This window comes from Haemaphysalis longicornis, unplaced genomic scaffold (genome assembly GCF_048455015.1).
Source record: "Haemaphysalis longicornis isolate Haplotype H1 unplaced genomic scaffold, Haemaphysalis longicornis Haplotype H1 scaffold_14, whole genome shotgun sequence".
NCBI classification, from domain to species: Eukaryota; Metazoa; Arthropoda; class Arachnida; order Ixodida; family Ixodidae; genus Haemaphysalis; species Haemaphysalis longicornis.
In genome coordinates, this window is record NW_027526245.1 from 2,314,683 (window position 1) to 2,329,006 (window position 14,324).

A 14,324-nucleotide genomic window follows, 5' to 3' on the forward strand; every position below is an offset into this window, starting at 1 on the left:
AGAACAACGAATCTTCGCCCATGCGGCACAGAAAGTGTGTCCGCTTTGTGGCATGTACGGCCAGCATCAACGTTCTGACATCCACGGATCATGGGATGAACGGCCAACATTCGGCAAACAGCTCTTCGGTTTATCTCCGGCCACCCGTGTTAAGACGCACAACGGCATCCACCCGGCCGCCAGATACTCAGTCCAATTTCGGCTTCCGATGTTGAGAAAGAGAACGGCCGAAGCACGACTTTAGGGCATCCGTGAAAACAACATGCAGAATAGATTGAGAATGAAAGTACTTCATTCTGGGCAACCGCGCGAAAAAAATGACGTGCATGAAGGGAGCGGACAGCACGAGCGCTGACTCACAACTAGTTTATTCACGGGATCCGTGCGGAAAATAAACGTTTACAATAGATGAGAAAGAGAGAAACAACATTCAAATCAAACACGATCCCTCGAACCCCCTCCCCCACACCGTTGGAACTTAAAACCTTAACATGAAACTCATGAAGAATGAACAGAGGGCCACACCTGGCTGATAATGGGGATACAAAACATCGGAACATCACGAATAACGGCACGTGCTAGCCAAGTTGATGCTCCGATGTTTTGTATCCCAGTTATCAGCCCGGTGTGACCCGCTGTTCATTCTTCATGGGTTTCATGTTAAGGTTTTGAGTGCTGACGATGTGCTTGAGGGGGTACGAGAGAGTGTGTTTGATTTGAATGTTTTGTTTCTCTCTCTCCCTGTCTCTCTCTTCTGTTGTAAACGTTTATTTTCCGCAGGAATCCCGTGAATAAACTAGTTGTGAGTCAGCGCTCGTCCTGTCCGTTCCCTTTGTCCACGTCTTTTTTCGCGCTGTTCCGCAGACTGACGCCATAAAAACTTGTCCAGCTCACCCCTCTCTTACATGAAAGTACTTGTTGAATCTCTCCTAGGATCAGCCCTGTGAAAGATCACGGTAAAGTAGATCCAGTAGACAATTTTTTTCAGAAAAGATGGGCAAATACTGGACATACTTTTTTGTGTGAAGGAAAATATATTTAATGCTGCTGAGTGTTTTGTGGAGTACCAAATCCTTCGTAAAGGCATTCGTCCCCGTTTTATATACAACAAACCTGGTCAAGCAACTGTCGTAAAAATAGTTCATTTAGTCAGAGCATGGAAGTGTTCAGAAAGATTGTCCTTAAAGAAATTGGCTACAAGCGGCACTTTTATCTTTGTGAAATTCAACCCACTCAATTATGGGCCTTCCGTCCCCGCCGACTTCTCCCCGTTTATTACAAGTAAGCCGCCCCACAGAAGATATCAGGACCAGGACAATACATCTATTCCAGCTCTGCAAAGCATTGAATATTTCCTCTATTCGCAGTAAAAGAGGCACAGCAATTAAGGGAAAGACCATTTGTGAGCACTGTCTAATAAATAAATTTGCGTGTCAAGTAACGCTGATAATTAAGCAAGGCTGCGCTGAAGGCTGGGCGGCTGGTGGTTGCGCGCGGGCTCACTTTGATGTGGATGCAGTGGACTCAAACTGCTGGGTTTTGTTCTGCTGCACAGCGCGATTGAGTCATCTGCTTGCGCTGAATGCAGTGGTCGTCCACCGGCCTCTGTACAGTCCTTAGCACGGCCGAATTGCCGGCAGCGTTAGTCCGGCTGGAGTCCGACGACCGCATCTCGGCTGTCCTCCGGTGGCCGCACTTCGGCCGCACACGGGTGGCATTGGTATGGCCGGAGCCCTACGGCTAGAATCTGGCCGTATGAACGTAAGCCGGTCGACTGGCCGACGTACAGTGGCCGTTGGACAGCTATTGGAGTACGGCCGTATACGGCCGAAAGGCCCACATTTGGACACGGGCCAAACATAGCTGCCGGAAAAAGGCCGCGCAGAAAATCACCTGCCAAAGTACACCGGCTTGAGTTACGCCGAACAGTCCTGTGCTGCCTGGGCGATTACTCCCTTGCCGGAATTTGGCCGGCAGCTGCTGACCACATAACCGGCAACGAAAGGAAAGACAGCGCAGAGGTCACTCTGGAGGTGCGAGTGGAAAAGCCGAATGAGTCGGTTGGCCTTTTTGATTGAGGACGTGTGCCAGCTATTTAGACAAGCCGATGTAAACATGTACGAAACAAAGAAAGTGCGCCATTTATTGCGCGGTGTAAAAAGCTACTACTGTTTGCGGGGTTTATGCGTTATACTCCGGGTACATTATCCGACTTCATTCGGGACACGACCACAAATAAACATGCAGTCCAGAAACCGTTTCTCTGGTACGCCCGTTTCCCCGACCTTGCCACCGCTAGCTGCTATGCATTGTCGCAGGGTAATGGCAGTGTTGCTACTATGCGGGAGCCCAAAGGGAGGATCGTACCGGAGGAACTACAGCGCTCAGAGCTCCATCCTCAGCCACGGGTCATCGTCATCTTCAACGTAGTTCCTGACGAGTTGCGGCAGGTAATGCTCCTGCGTTTTCGACGAGCACTCCTGCTCCGTGCTACGAAGCAGTGTCCTCTCACCTCATTGTGTACACCGACGTGCCACTGCACAACTGCTCCGTAGACCCCAATTATAAGGTCCCGCATCTCCAGAATTTCAGAGCTATAAGAACCGTGCTACGTGACATAAACAAAGCCAATGTGCGAAAAGCCGTATAATGGCACATGGTGGACAGTCAGGCCGCATGCTATCACTGTTGCGAAGCGCGATATGTTCTGCGCCATTGCCATTCTCGCCGAATATGCCTAGGGAGATTTTTTCGCGCTTCTCTGCTGACCTACTAAGGGAATGCCCTAACAACATCCAGAAGTGTCCAGGGGAAAATTTGCGCCCTTCGCAGCCGCCTCAACCACTCCAGTCCCTGCCTCTCTCGCCGTGAAGCTTTATGTCGCCTAGACGCCCGTCCTCAAAACTATTAGTGACCGGACCTCCACTTCCCGCAGGGGGCAACTAAATGCGACGTCCTCCGATGGTAGTGCCATCTTCACTAAAGTACATCATCCATGTACTCCACGAACCGATTAACATCCCGATTCGACTTCGACGACCCTGTATGATGACTACCCGACAGATGTCGCCGATGCGTCGTCACAACTTGGGAATGGTGTCGGCAGAGATTGCAATTATTAGGCCTCTTGGATTATAGTGTTCGAATCGTCCTAGGACAGCCCGGGACGTAACCCGGCGCTCGATTTTTTATGCATTTCCATGTGGCTTTGGACCCGAATGCAGTACTGGGACTGCCTGCGAACCACCCAGGAATAATAAATTGTGAAGCCCATGGTCGAGGAGCTGCCTTAAATAAAGAAGCTACCTTTTAAAAGCTCTTCTAGACACTGATGATGAGTCGTCAGTGGTGAGCAGCCAGTTATCAACCGAACGGAAGGAGTTTATAACTCGATGACATGGTCCGCAGATTCTAAAGGCTGGCAGCCACCAGGCGACGGCGATCGTCGTGTTATGGCCAAACCTCAAATACGCGGTACACCTTTTCCTTGCTTTTACTTTGTCCTTCGCGAGTGTCCAGAGATGCCCATTCCAGGTTTCGACTTGCTTCACGACTACGGCGAAATTATTGAATTGAAGTTTGGGAGTTACTCGTCACATTCTCCGCCGAGGGAGCTTTTAAAAACGTAGAGCAATCACCAAAGAATGACAGAGCCGCCAGGAGCCCGCATGTTTGTATGAGTACAGTGCGAAGAAGGCACCGCAGGCAGAATCACCGAAGGAAATGGGTTCCGTTCACTTGAACGATGAGTCTGCGTAGCCAGAGGGCTTCTTCAGCTCCGCATCCACCAGACTGAAATTGTGGTAACGAACTTCAGCAATACAGAGTGACGCCTGGCTAGAAAACTGGGGTGACCTATCTGGACGAAGCTGGGGAGTTCACCAGATAAGGGGCATCGCTGGAGATGCAGAAAATAATTAAAGAACTCTTCTCGAGAAAGGCGACACCTCAATCCCCTACTCATTCGCGATGTGAAAGTTCGGATGATCTTAAACCTAATGAAAGAGCAAACACGCCGACTACAGAGCATTATTTATTCTTTTGATGACTGCTTTGTTTCCTCGTCCACGATAAGGTGCCCGTGAGAACTAACCAGCTGATAGGCGGAGTTCCTCGAGTATGAATGTGATTGTTTGTTTTATTTATTGAACATGCACATTTATTTTGTTTGTGCTCATTAGGTAGGCCTATCGAATGGGGAGAGCCTAGCGATACGTTTGGCATTTTTGTTCTTTATATTAAACATCGAATGGCGCGTCCTCCAATGTTTGTCAAAGGGACCACCTGACACCCTGACAGCTGAAAAATTAAAAAGTAATATGCATATCCGTTTTCAGTGGACGCTATTGACACTGCCAAATTTTTAGTGAGGACGCAGTTTAGTTCATGTGCCCTTGTATCATAGGCTTCACTTTATTCCTTGAGAGCGCACCGTTTCTTTTTTGCCATTGTTCGTTTTACTTCAAACACAGTATTCGGCGCCGTTCACGATTTGCAAATAAGAGCTTGTGGTGGGAACCAGGCTGCGCGAAATTGTGTAACTATTTTGCTAGCTTGTGTAATTATCCACCTTTGAGAGTATAATTTTTAAAAAGAAATATTTTATTTTGTTTCTGCTCATATTGGAGGCCTTTCTTTGGTTTGCCAGAGCTCAGCGGCTATTTTTGGCCGAGTGAGGTATGTACGTTCACCTTTCAGCACTGGAATTTTTATTTCGAGTAAAAATTCTTTTGTGCATTTTGCGCACAGAATTAGTCCTCACAGTCGTAGAAACAATGAAGTCAGCTCAGAGTGCAAGTATTTATGAATTTACGGGCATGACAAATAATTAGATCGTTAGGTAATTAACCTTTTTTGGTTTAGTTGAAAAGATTTCCGTGTGTTCGTAATGGCTGTGACACGCTGAGCCTATAGAAAAAAAATACCGCTTATTGTGGGGGTATGTGCAGATTCATGGGCATTTTTATAAACCAGGATTTCAGTTTCCCCAACCGCCCCTTGTTATACAATGGGTCCACTGAAGCTATGTTTGTTTGTGTTGATATATGTTGAAAAGAGGTGTCCTTGAAGAACTCACTCCCACAAAAATATATTTTCTGTTTTGTTCTCAAGGCGTGAAAGAATATTTTGTGTAGTGTCAAATTATAACACCACGTCCGAAAGGGTTGACGCCAGCGTCAATCATAGTCGCCAGACGTTTCTTTGGACGTTTGATGAGCATGGCAAGTAGCGACGCCTATTGCACAGAGAAATACACTGAATGAACCTATTGCGCTGTTACCTTAAAACAGCCGTGCCATTCTTGAGGCTCCTTCATATTGGGTCACACTTATAAATGCCGGCCGAGTTTGAGACTACGCGTGTTTTTAAACAAAGCATTTATGGCGCCAAGTCCTTTAATTAAGTAGCGTACGAGTTCTATCGGCCGCTGTTTTTGATATCGGGCTTGAGAGCTCATGTTTGTCTCAGTACATTCGCATTGCCTATTAGCACTTAAACTTGCATGGGCGTCTGATAGCATAGACCTTTATATTAAACGCTCTCTACATTTTTTCCGTCGTATATTTCATGCCGGCACGCGCTCATGCCACGACACGGTGCAAAGTGAAGTGATACAACATTATCGAGCATTCTGAAATGTACACAAAACTCTAAAAGTCGGCCTACAAATACTCCGCAAAAACAATTAGCCAAAACTTAATCCAACCTACTCCAGTGTCAGTCCCCCGGAAACAGCGCAGCTGTGTTTCTATCAGTGTTGCAGAATGGGCGTCTCCATTCTATTCCAATTCCATTCCGGGGAATTACAAGTTGCCTAAATTCTATTCCTTTCAATTCCTCGGAATGCCGGAACATCGCCCATTCCCACTCCGGGAATTGCCGGGCAGTCCAATTCCATTCCTCTAATTGTTCAACGTTTTATTGGGTGATTAACTAAGTTACAATGAACCCACCATTAAGCTGATGTTATTACACGCGTTAAGAACTGCTGAAATACGCAAAACACGTAACCACGGTCTAGGGATAGTGGCTTTGTGTCATATCTCGTTCAGTGCAATCACCCTACTAATTCCCACAGAGGCAGTTCCACAGGTAGGTATTATAGTATTTGCATGGTCAGCACGTATTTACAAGGTGCAATGCTTTATTATTGTTTAAGTGTGAATGTGTTGATGCTAACGTGACGACATTTTCTATTTTTGTGTTGACAAAAGTATGGTTGAAGAAGACATTATATTCCTTAAGCAGTTAACACGCGTATGGAGCGGTCGTGAGCATGGTTAGAACTATAATTTTGTTAACAAGGAAGAGAACCTCCGGATCTGGTGGTATCAGTTGGAAGAATTACCGCTCGAGCACCTTTTCCTGCCTTTGCACCAAATACGGATCACGGGCCACACAGGTCGTCAGCACTCGCGCATGTCAAGCGCGCCTCGAAAGCACGGATGGGTTCAGAACTTCCTGTGTTTGCGTGTTCGTAGGTAGGAATGCAATGCCGCCCTTGCCGAAAAGCTTAGTTACGTGCGTCAGGTATCATCCACTGCGCACGAGCGAAAGTTCGAACAGGCTGTGCTTAGAGTATGCGCGACCTTTGTATGGGTGTCTCGATAAGAACCAATGCGCAGGGAGAATTCTTTTTTCTCTCGTTAGTGTATACTGGGATAGTGCATTGGTTCGTATACTAATCTGCGTCTTGTTTTTTTTTTCTTTTAAAAATTGGGAGATTGTTCACACTTTAGCACCACGCAACCTTTGGCTCCAGCTAACTGAAGGACCTGGAGAATGCGTTGCGGCCTTGGACTTAGCAAAACTGAGTCCAAGGCCTGCGTAACTAATTGTATAACTGAGGCCTGTAGAACTAATTTGAGGAGTTGCATGCAGTGGAGTAGCAATGAAGGTTCCCCGAAGTGTCCTCTGGTCTGGGCGATCAACCGAAAGAAAAGCTGTAAAGGAAAATGATAACGACAATGACACGTTCGGCAGCCGGTCAGTCTAGGGTTCTGGAAATCCCTACGCCAGAAAAAAGTGCGTAGCTGTCCTCGTTGATATATTGTAGGGTTTAACGCGCCGAAGCAACGCAGGCTATAAGGCACGTCGTAGTGGAGGGCTCCGGATTCATTTTGATCACCTTAGGCCGGAATCTCGTACACACGGGCGTTTTTGCTTTTCGCCTCCATCAAGAAAGCGGCCGCCGCGGCCGGGAATCGAACCGCGACCTCGTGCTCAGCAGCGCAATTAGGTCTCCTCGTGAATTTTAAATGCAGAGCATTTCAGTACCTCACGATGTCACCCGCGTTGACGTCCGTAGTCCGCACCGTCGTTGTCCCTACTATATAAAATATAATACTATCCGGTGCCCGGTTTCGATCCCTCGACCCTGCGGGCGGAACGCAATGTACATGGTGCCCTACCCACTGCGCCACAAAGCCGACACAGAATGGGACGCTACGAACGCGCCTTATATCGTTGACTCATTCAAATTACTGCTGACGAGCGCTCTCTCGTCAGCAGTTGCCACAAGTGCAACAACATTAACGTAACGCAAACTACTTAACGTCGCGCGCCCCCGGAAATGCTCTGAATTTGATCGTGCCCCTCGCGAGGGGGATGTTTCACTGCGTCTTCTCTCGGTCGCGGGACCCGTGGCGCCATCTAGCGGAGGCGCGGCACAACTCGTAGCACTTTGAAAAGATGCGGCGCCAGCCAGCTGTGTGTGTGCATGCCGCACTTGTACAAATGGCGAGTGCATTGGCTGTCCACAGAGCAAAGCATTCGCACAAGTAAGCCGCTGCAGTCAGTCAGTTAGTTAGTTAGTTAACAACTCCCCAAGAATTTGCTTTCCTTGCTTTGTAAACAAAGCGAAACACGCAAGAATGACGAAATTTCCTTGACTCATTCAAACTACGTCAAGAAGCTGCTGATACAACGCATTCACTACCACCAACTCCCCAAACACTAAACGTTAACGCAATACACCCACCCCCTATGCGACGCATTTACTCGAGTCCCCCTCGCGGGGAGATGGGCCCAATTTGTCGTTCGCGCGCGCTCCGGTCGCTAACATCTGTGGCGTGATCTTTGTCATCCGTTTGATTCTCACAATAGCGGTGAGTAGCAATACACAGTAGTCCCTTTCTTTTTCCTTTTTTATATGCTGCAATACAGGTCTCAAGCTGCCTTAAAGGTCGAAAAAAAGTTTATTTTGGTTTCATTCATCAAAATTACGTAACAAAATGGTGTGAGCCAAATGTGCGCTTCGCCGTTCAGTTCTGAGAACACAAAGTATAAATGACGGCTGCTTCAACGAAAAACAAAAAAAAAGTAAACTAATACAGTTGCCTTCTACCTGTGTGTTGCGCTTGACAAACGAGCTGCTTAAAGAGGTGTTTGAGAGCCGGTTTTGCTTCGTCTGTCACTAAAAGAGATGCCGTGTAAAACATGCGTTCCACGTCAGCTGACGTCACATTTACAACGGAAACTGCCCTCGCGAGTCGGGAAAGCAATGGAAAGTGGCTAGCGTTCGCTTTCCGTTAGGTCGGGACCGTTTAGGAACAAAGCTGGCAGCGTGCAGCTTGCAGGCGCAGGCGTGACCGCAGTTCCTATCGCATGGGCTCTCCTGTTTCGGGTGGATTCTCGAACCAATATTTTAGGCCTTTAGAACCAATATTCCAGAAGTTGTGAGAAGTTCAAACAGGAGAAACAGATCATTGCCTTGAAAGTAAACGAGAACATCACCTTCCCCGAAGCGTGAAAGAGGTTCGCCTCCTTCCCTCTGGGCAGGTACGCCGAAGCAGCTCGCCGGGGCGGAGCGGTGTCTGGTTTCGGCGGGGACCAAGTACCGCGAGTCGGACTTGGTCCCGTTCCTCCACACCGTTCGCTGAGCCAGCAGCGGTTGTGGTGGCAACCTCTTCCGTCGGGACCGGTGCCGCTCCCGTCCGTGCCTCCCCATCGTCCAGTGCGTTGGAGGGTGCCATGGACACCACGAGCCCCGCACCGGCTCCCACCGCCACCGCACCGCCCGTGCCACTTCTGGTGCCTCCGACACCACCGGCGGTGGCGGCTCAAACGAAGGGCCCCCGAAGGGGGGTAAAGTCCGGGGGGCCCAGTTCGACGGGCACACCCAGGACATCGGACGACGAGATGGACGTCGTGCCGTTCTTGCCTGCAACGCAGCGCAAGGAGCGGCCTCCGACGTCCAAGCCTTCAGATAGGCCGCCCAAAAAGCCCAATCCAAGAGCCGCAGCCCCGAAAGACGACACATAAACATACACACTCCAGTAGCTCTCACACTACATAATGGGAAGAGAAAATATTGTTCAATGGAACTGCAGAGGCCTTATGAATAATCTTGACGACGTGTATGAGATTCTGCATACCAATCAGCCAAGTGTAATGTGTGTTCAGGAAACACATTTGAATTCTAAACACACAAATTTCTTGAATAGTTACCTGGTATACAGGAAAGACAGGGATGGCTGCACACACTCTTCTGGCGGTGTGGCCATAATCGTCCGGAAATCCTTAGCATGCCACCCTGTCACCTTGAACACTATCCTTGAGGCTGTAGCAATACGCTTAATAATATTTAATAGGTTGATAACGGTATGCTCCATATACATTCCTCCTGATGTTTCACTTACGAGCTCCGACTTCGAGGCGCTGGTTGACCAGCTGCCCGAACCATACATCCTTACAGGCGACCTTAATGCTCACAACTCTCTTTGGGGCTCTTCTCGTACCGCGGCGCCCTATCCCTGTGTGTTTGAGAACCGGTTGCTGCGACGACTTTGGCGGCAACACCACTGCTCCCTCAAGTGGGGGTCTAGGCTCCTGCTCCTACGCCTTAGTGACGTATGACCTGCCGTAGACTTAAGGAAAGCCTGGGCCCGCAAAACCCAAATTTTGCGTGCAGGACGTGCACGTTTCACTGTTTGCGAACAAATATAACAGGCAACAAAAATTCCCCAATTGTAGTGCCGGTTTTTCATTTTTTCCGACGGTCTTTCATCGATGAATATGTCGACGAAAGACCGTCATCTTTTGCCGACATTGGCCAAGATAGCATCAGATACGTGTCAAAGTTTTTAATACATGGCTAACGCGGAAAAAAAATTAGCAGTGGCTTAGCTCGGCTATGCCAGTATATTTGTAGCCTGAGTTAAGATTCAGCTGGTTATTCTTAGCTTTCCTTTTAGTCTAGGATTGGCTTGTTTAACATGATTACTCCTGCTTCAATGACACACACACACAGTAAACGTAATATGTTACACCGTTATATTTATCAAGCGGCTCCGACGCCGCGTCACCAATCGCCACCAGACCTAAGCTGGTTCCACAGGTGCACGCCGGTGTTACTGCGCGCACGAGTCATTGGTTCCACACCCAGCCACCCATCGCATGATCATCAAGTGGACCAGGCCGCCACGTGCGGAACGGAGGTCGACGAAGACGCTGGGCGCGTGGGGTGTGTGAGAGATGCTGGGCAACAAGCAACGTTCTGGGCGCCGTGTGACGTCACTGCTCCTCGCGCATGCGCAGCACGGCTCTCCAGGAGCCAAGCGAAACTGCTCAACCTCGGCCAGTGTTCCTCACGCTACAAAAGACTAGATTGAGCTTTAAGGCATTTTACTACACTGAGCTAGCATAGTAGAGCTGTTGGCTGCCCGAACAGACTATTAGGGGACCGCGGCTCGATCCTATGATCGTTTTCTTTTGTTATTGCATTAGTGGCATTGGTTTTTGCCCCCTATAATCACGCACAAAACTGAAAAAGCTCCTAGCAGCAGAGTGAAAATACAAGAGAGGTGGAGTTAAACAGATGCCACATAAACATGGTGGTTTCTGCAGTGGTGAGGTTTGATTGGGGCAGTTGACCAACCCCAATCATACCCTCATCGGTTACCCCACCCAGGTTCCAACAGAACCTTACTGGCCCCACAAAGCACCTAGACGCGTGCATGTTGCTGATGTCTGATAGTGCCCCGATAAAACCTCTTATTGGCCCCCAGGAACATATTCAGCCCACCAAGAGGTTATTGTTGGAATTTTATTTCGGCACCTCGAAACATTGCTAGAAATAGGCCCTACAAATCCGATCTCATGTACGTAGAGAGAAAAAAATTCCAGCCATTGTATTTTGCAAGAGCGGCACCCTAGCGGAGCTTTATAACTACAGAGATTAGACTTGTGAGAGTAACTACAATATAAGTGGGATTTATTGCACGATAGGTAAGGCCAAAACCGCTAAACAAAGATACAGCGCTTCATGACGCTGTAATCCTCTCCCGCATGCCCCCATACACGAACAAAAGGCCAGCATCAAGGATCTTGTAAACGCTGCAGTCTTCGCCCAGCATAATAAGCTTTAATGGTTTTTTACTCGCCGTCGATGGCGCTGTGAAGTTTGAGGCGTAGACTTGAAAAACAAAAAAATTTGTCGGGCGGTAGAGTCTGCTCATGTGATTTGAAACGTGTAAGCTTACCGGGACTTATCAAGAACTTCTCACCTGCAACACCATGTTTGCGTGTCTGTGTTCGCACCATTTTTTTTTACGTTTAGTAGAACTGCTTTGACTGGCTGCACCATAAGTAGCAGATTCTCTAGAATCATAGTTCCCTCAGTCTGGCTTGTACTTGTGCTCCAGCGTCGACACGCCCCATTGCCAAGCGACACCTGGTAGACTAACTCTTGTTCTTGCATTGTCAAACGTTGCCAGCTAGCACTGAAGTTCATTCATTCATTCATTCATTCATTCATTCATTCATTCATTCATTCATTCAGCTTTATTCACTTTTGTTTTACATAGTTTTTTCTCTGGTCTGCCTAAGCACCGAATGCTTGTTGGCTTTCCAGGCAGTTGGTGTAAACATACACAAAAGAGAATAAGCACACTCTACAATTTGAACATGAACAATACTTTTAAGTCAAAAATTACATAGCAGAATTATGCATTGCAACACAATATAAACAGCAAAAACGTACCTGTGGACAGCACAAATGTATTCCACTCTTCACCCATATGAGTTTCCTGAGACACAATATTCGCGAATTTTCTTAAACGTTTTCCTCCGTGTTTTTAAATTATACAAATGGTTTCGGAGAGCACTGAAAAATTCTGGCACGTAATGTTTTCGCATTTTTTTCCCATAGTTTGTGAACACTCGCGGCTTCACGAACCTTTCTGTTTTTCTTAGCGTTCTACTTTTCCTAACCGGAACTTTGAACTGCTTGCAGAAGTAATATCGAGTTAGTGCCTCATACCGAAAAAGCTGGTGCACCTGAAGTATACCTAAATAAGAATACTTGTCCTCTATTTTTGCATCTTGAAACTTTGTTCCATAGGCAATACTGTTTGCTATTCTGTTAATTACTCGGTTTATACATTGTTGTTTATGATCTGAGCAGGAACCATACAGGGTAATTCCATAATTCAAAATTCCTTCCGCCAGTGATTTATATATGGTTTGTCTTAATTTCAATGGGGCCTTCCCTCTTAAGTTGTGAATCATAGCTGCTACACCCCTTAATGTCTTGCATACAAACAGCACTTGTTTATTCCACGTGAAGTGTTGGTTAAAGAAAAGGCCTAAATATTTTACTTCGGGTTCTAATTCTAATTCAAGTAAAGCCCTCTAATAAATATTTCTAATAAAGTAATAATTCTAATAAAGTAAAGCCCTCCGCTCGTAATTTGGAAACGCTGGTTAAGCTCCCGCACGAATACAAACATGTTTTTACAACCAACCTTTATATGACCAGGATCCCAGGGTGACGCGCCGGGGGCAACAATTTACATAGCTAGACGCATTGAGTGCATAAAAAAATCATAAATGGGTTCTGTGGCCTCTGTAGTTTCAAGTGAGACGGCTCATATTGTCCGGGAAAAATATCTTCCTAGCAACGCACTTATATTTACAAGTAAAATTGAATTTAAGAGTATTGGTGCAAGCTTGGTCTTTCTAAGCAGGCATTCCCGCATTGTGGCTTGCACAGTCAAACATTGCCGTCTGCCGAAGGAGTAGCCTTAAAGACCCCCTTTTAAGTGCAGAGGACTTTATGGGCTCGCCTTGTCGTCTTAGTCCGCTAACGGTCGATGCGGATGCCGGAATCAGGCGGCACAGCGAGATAACGGCGAGATGTAGAGCCTTCTGTACCGGGGTCAGGGAGCCACGCTGAGGCTTCGAAAAACCACGCGGTATAAATAGTCATACCCATTCGAACCTCGTGACCCGCTGGCGCTTGTGATACATCTGCTTGTTGTTTAGTGCGAAATCTGTGTATATAACCGTCAGCCGCCGCGTTTTTTTTAGTTAGGAACGCTATGCACTTCCGACAACTTTCACATTGAGTGGAACGGCTTTAATTTTCTTATTTATTTCTTGAATAGTGTACATGTCTAACAGGAGACATGTCTAACAGGAATTTATAGTCCTCTCCATACTGTCGCCTCTTTCCCGGGTCTGTAACGCGCAGCGTCTCTCTCCCCCCTGATATTGTGCAGTGCTCTGAATTTTAAGACGTAAGAGGGGCACTAGAGCCTGCCCCGTGAATAGGGTAGCCCGGCTTTAATTAAATACAGTTGGCTATACTAACCAATCTCGTGTGTCCTTCGTCTGTCATGCGATATTGCGCCACTGTTTTTGATAATTATAAATAGCAAATACACAACATAAAAAAAAACAATGTAACAAACCGCACGCTGAGCTTCCGTCTTCACCCGGTGGGAGGACTCTATTTTTATTTTAGGGTGCCCTACGTTTGAAGGCACACACGTGAAAAAACTGGGTGGGTGACCTCCTACAGGTCTGGCATAAAACGAAGAGGCAAGTAGCTCGCAAGATGTTTTTTAGTTTGCTTTGGGGAGTATAAAAAATGAATGTGTCCAAAAAGGATTTTCCCCAATATCAATCTGTGCTACACTTTTAGAAGGCTCCTAAACAGGTCGTATCGGTTGTTGCTTTTAACTTGGTTGAAAAAGCAACTGAGCTTTTGATCCTCGACATCCTGTCTACACACTTTAGGCGCCCTCAGGATGGTTTTATATCATCCTTACTGACTGCGTAACTATTAGTCAGGTTAGTACCATTAGTGGCAGGTAGTGTTTTTTTTACTACCGCCTTATAAGCTAGCTGCGGAAAGGCCAGCCACAAGACCCAAATTTTGTCTACAGGCATATGAGACAATGTACCTCTCAAAAAGACAATCTTTCTGTTGTACGCGCAAGACGAACGTGAAAGGTAAAAACACAAAAAACTCAGGGTTCTATGACAACACCTTCTATTGTTTTTTGCAACGATTCTTTTTCATATCTAAAGGAAGCTTG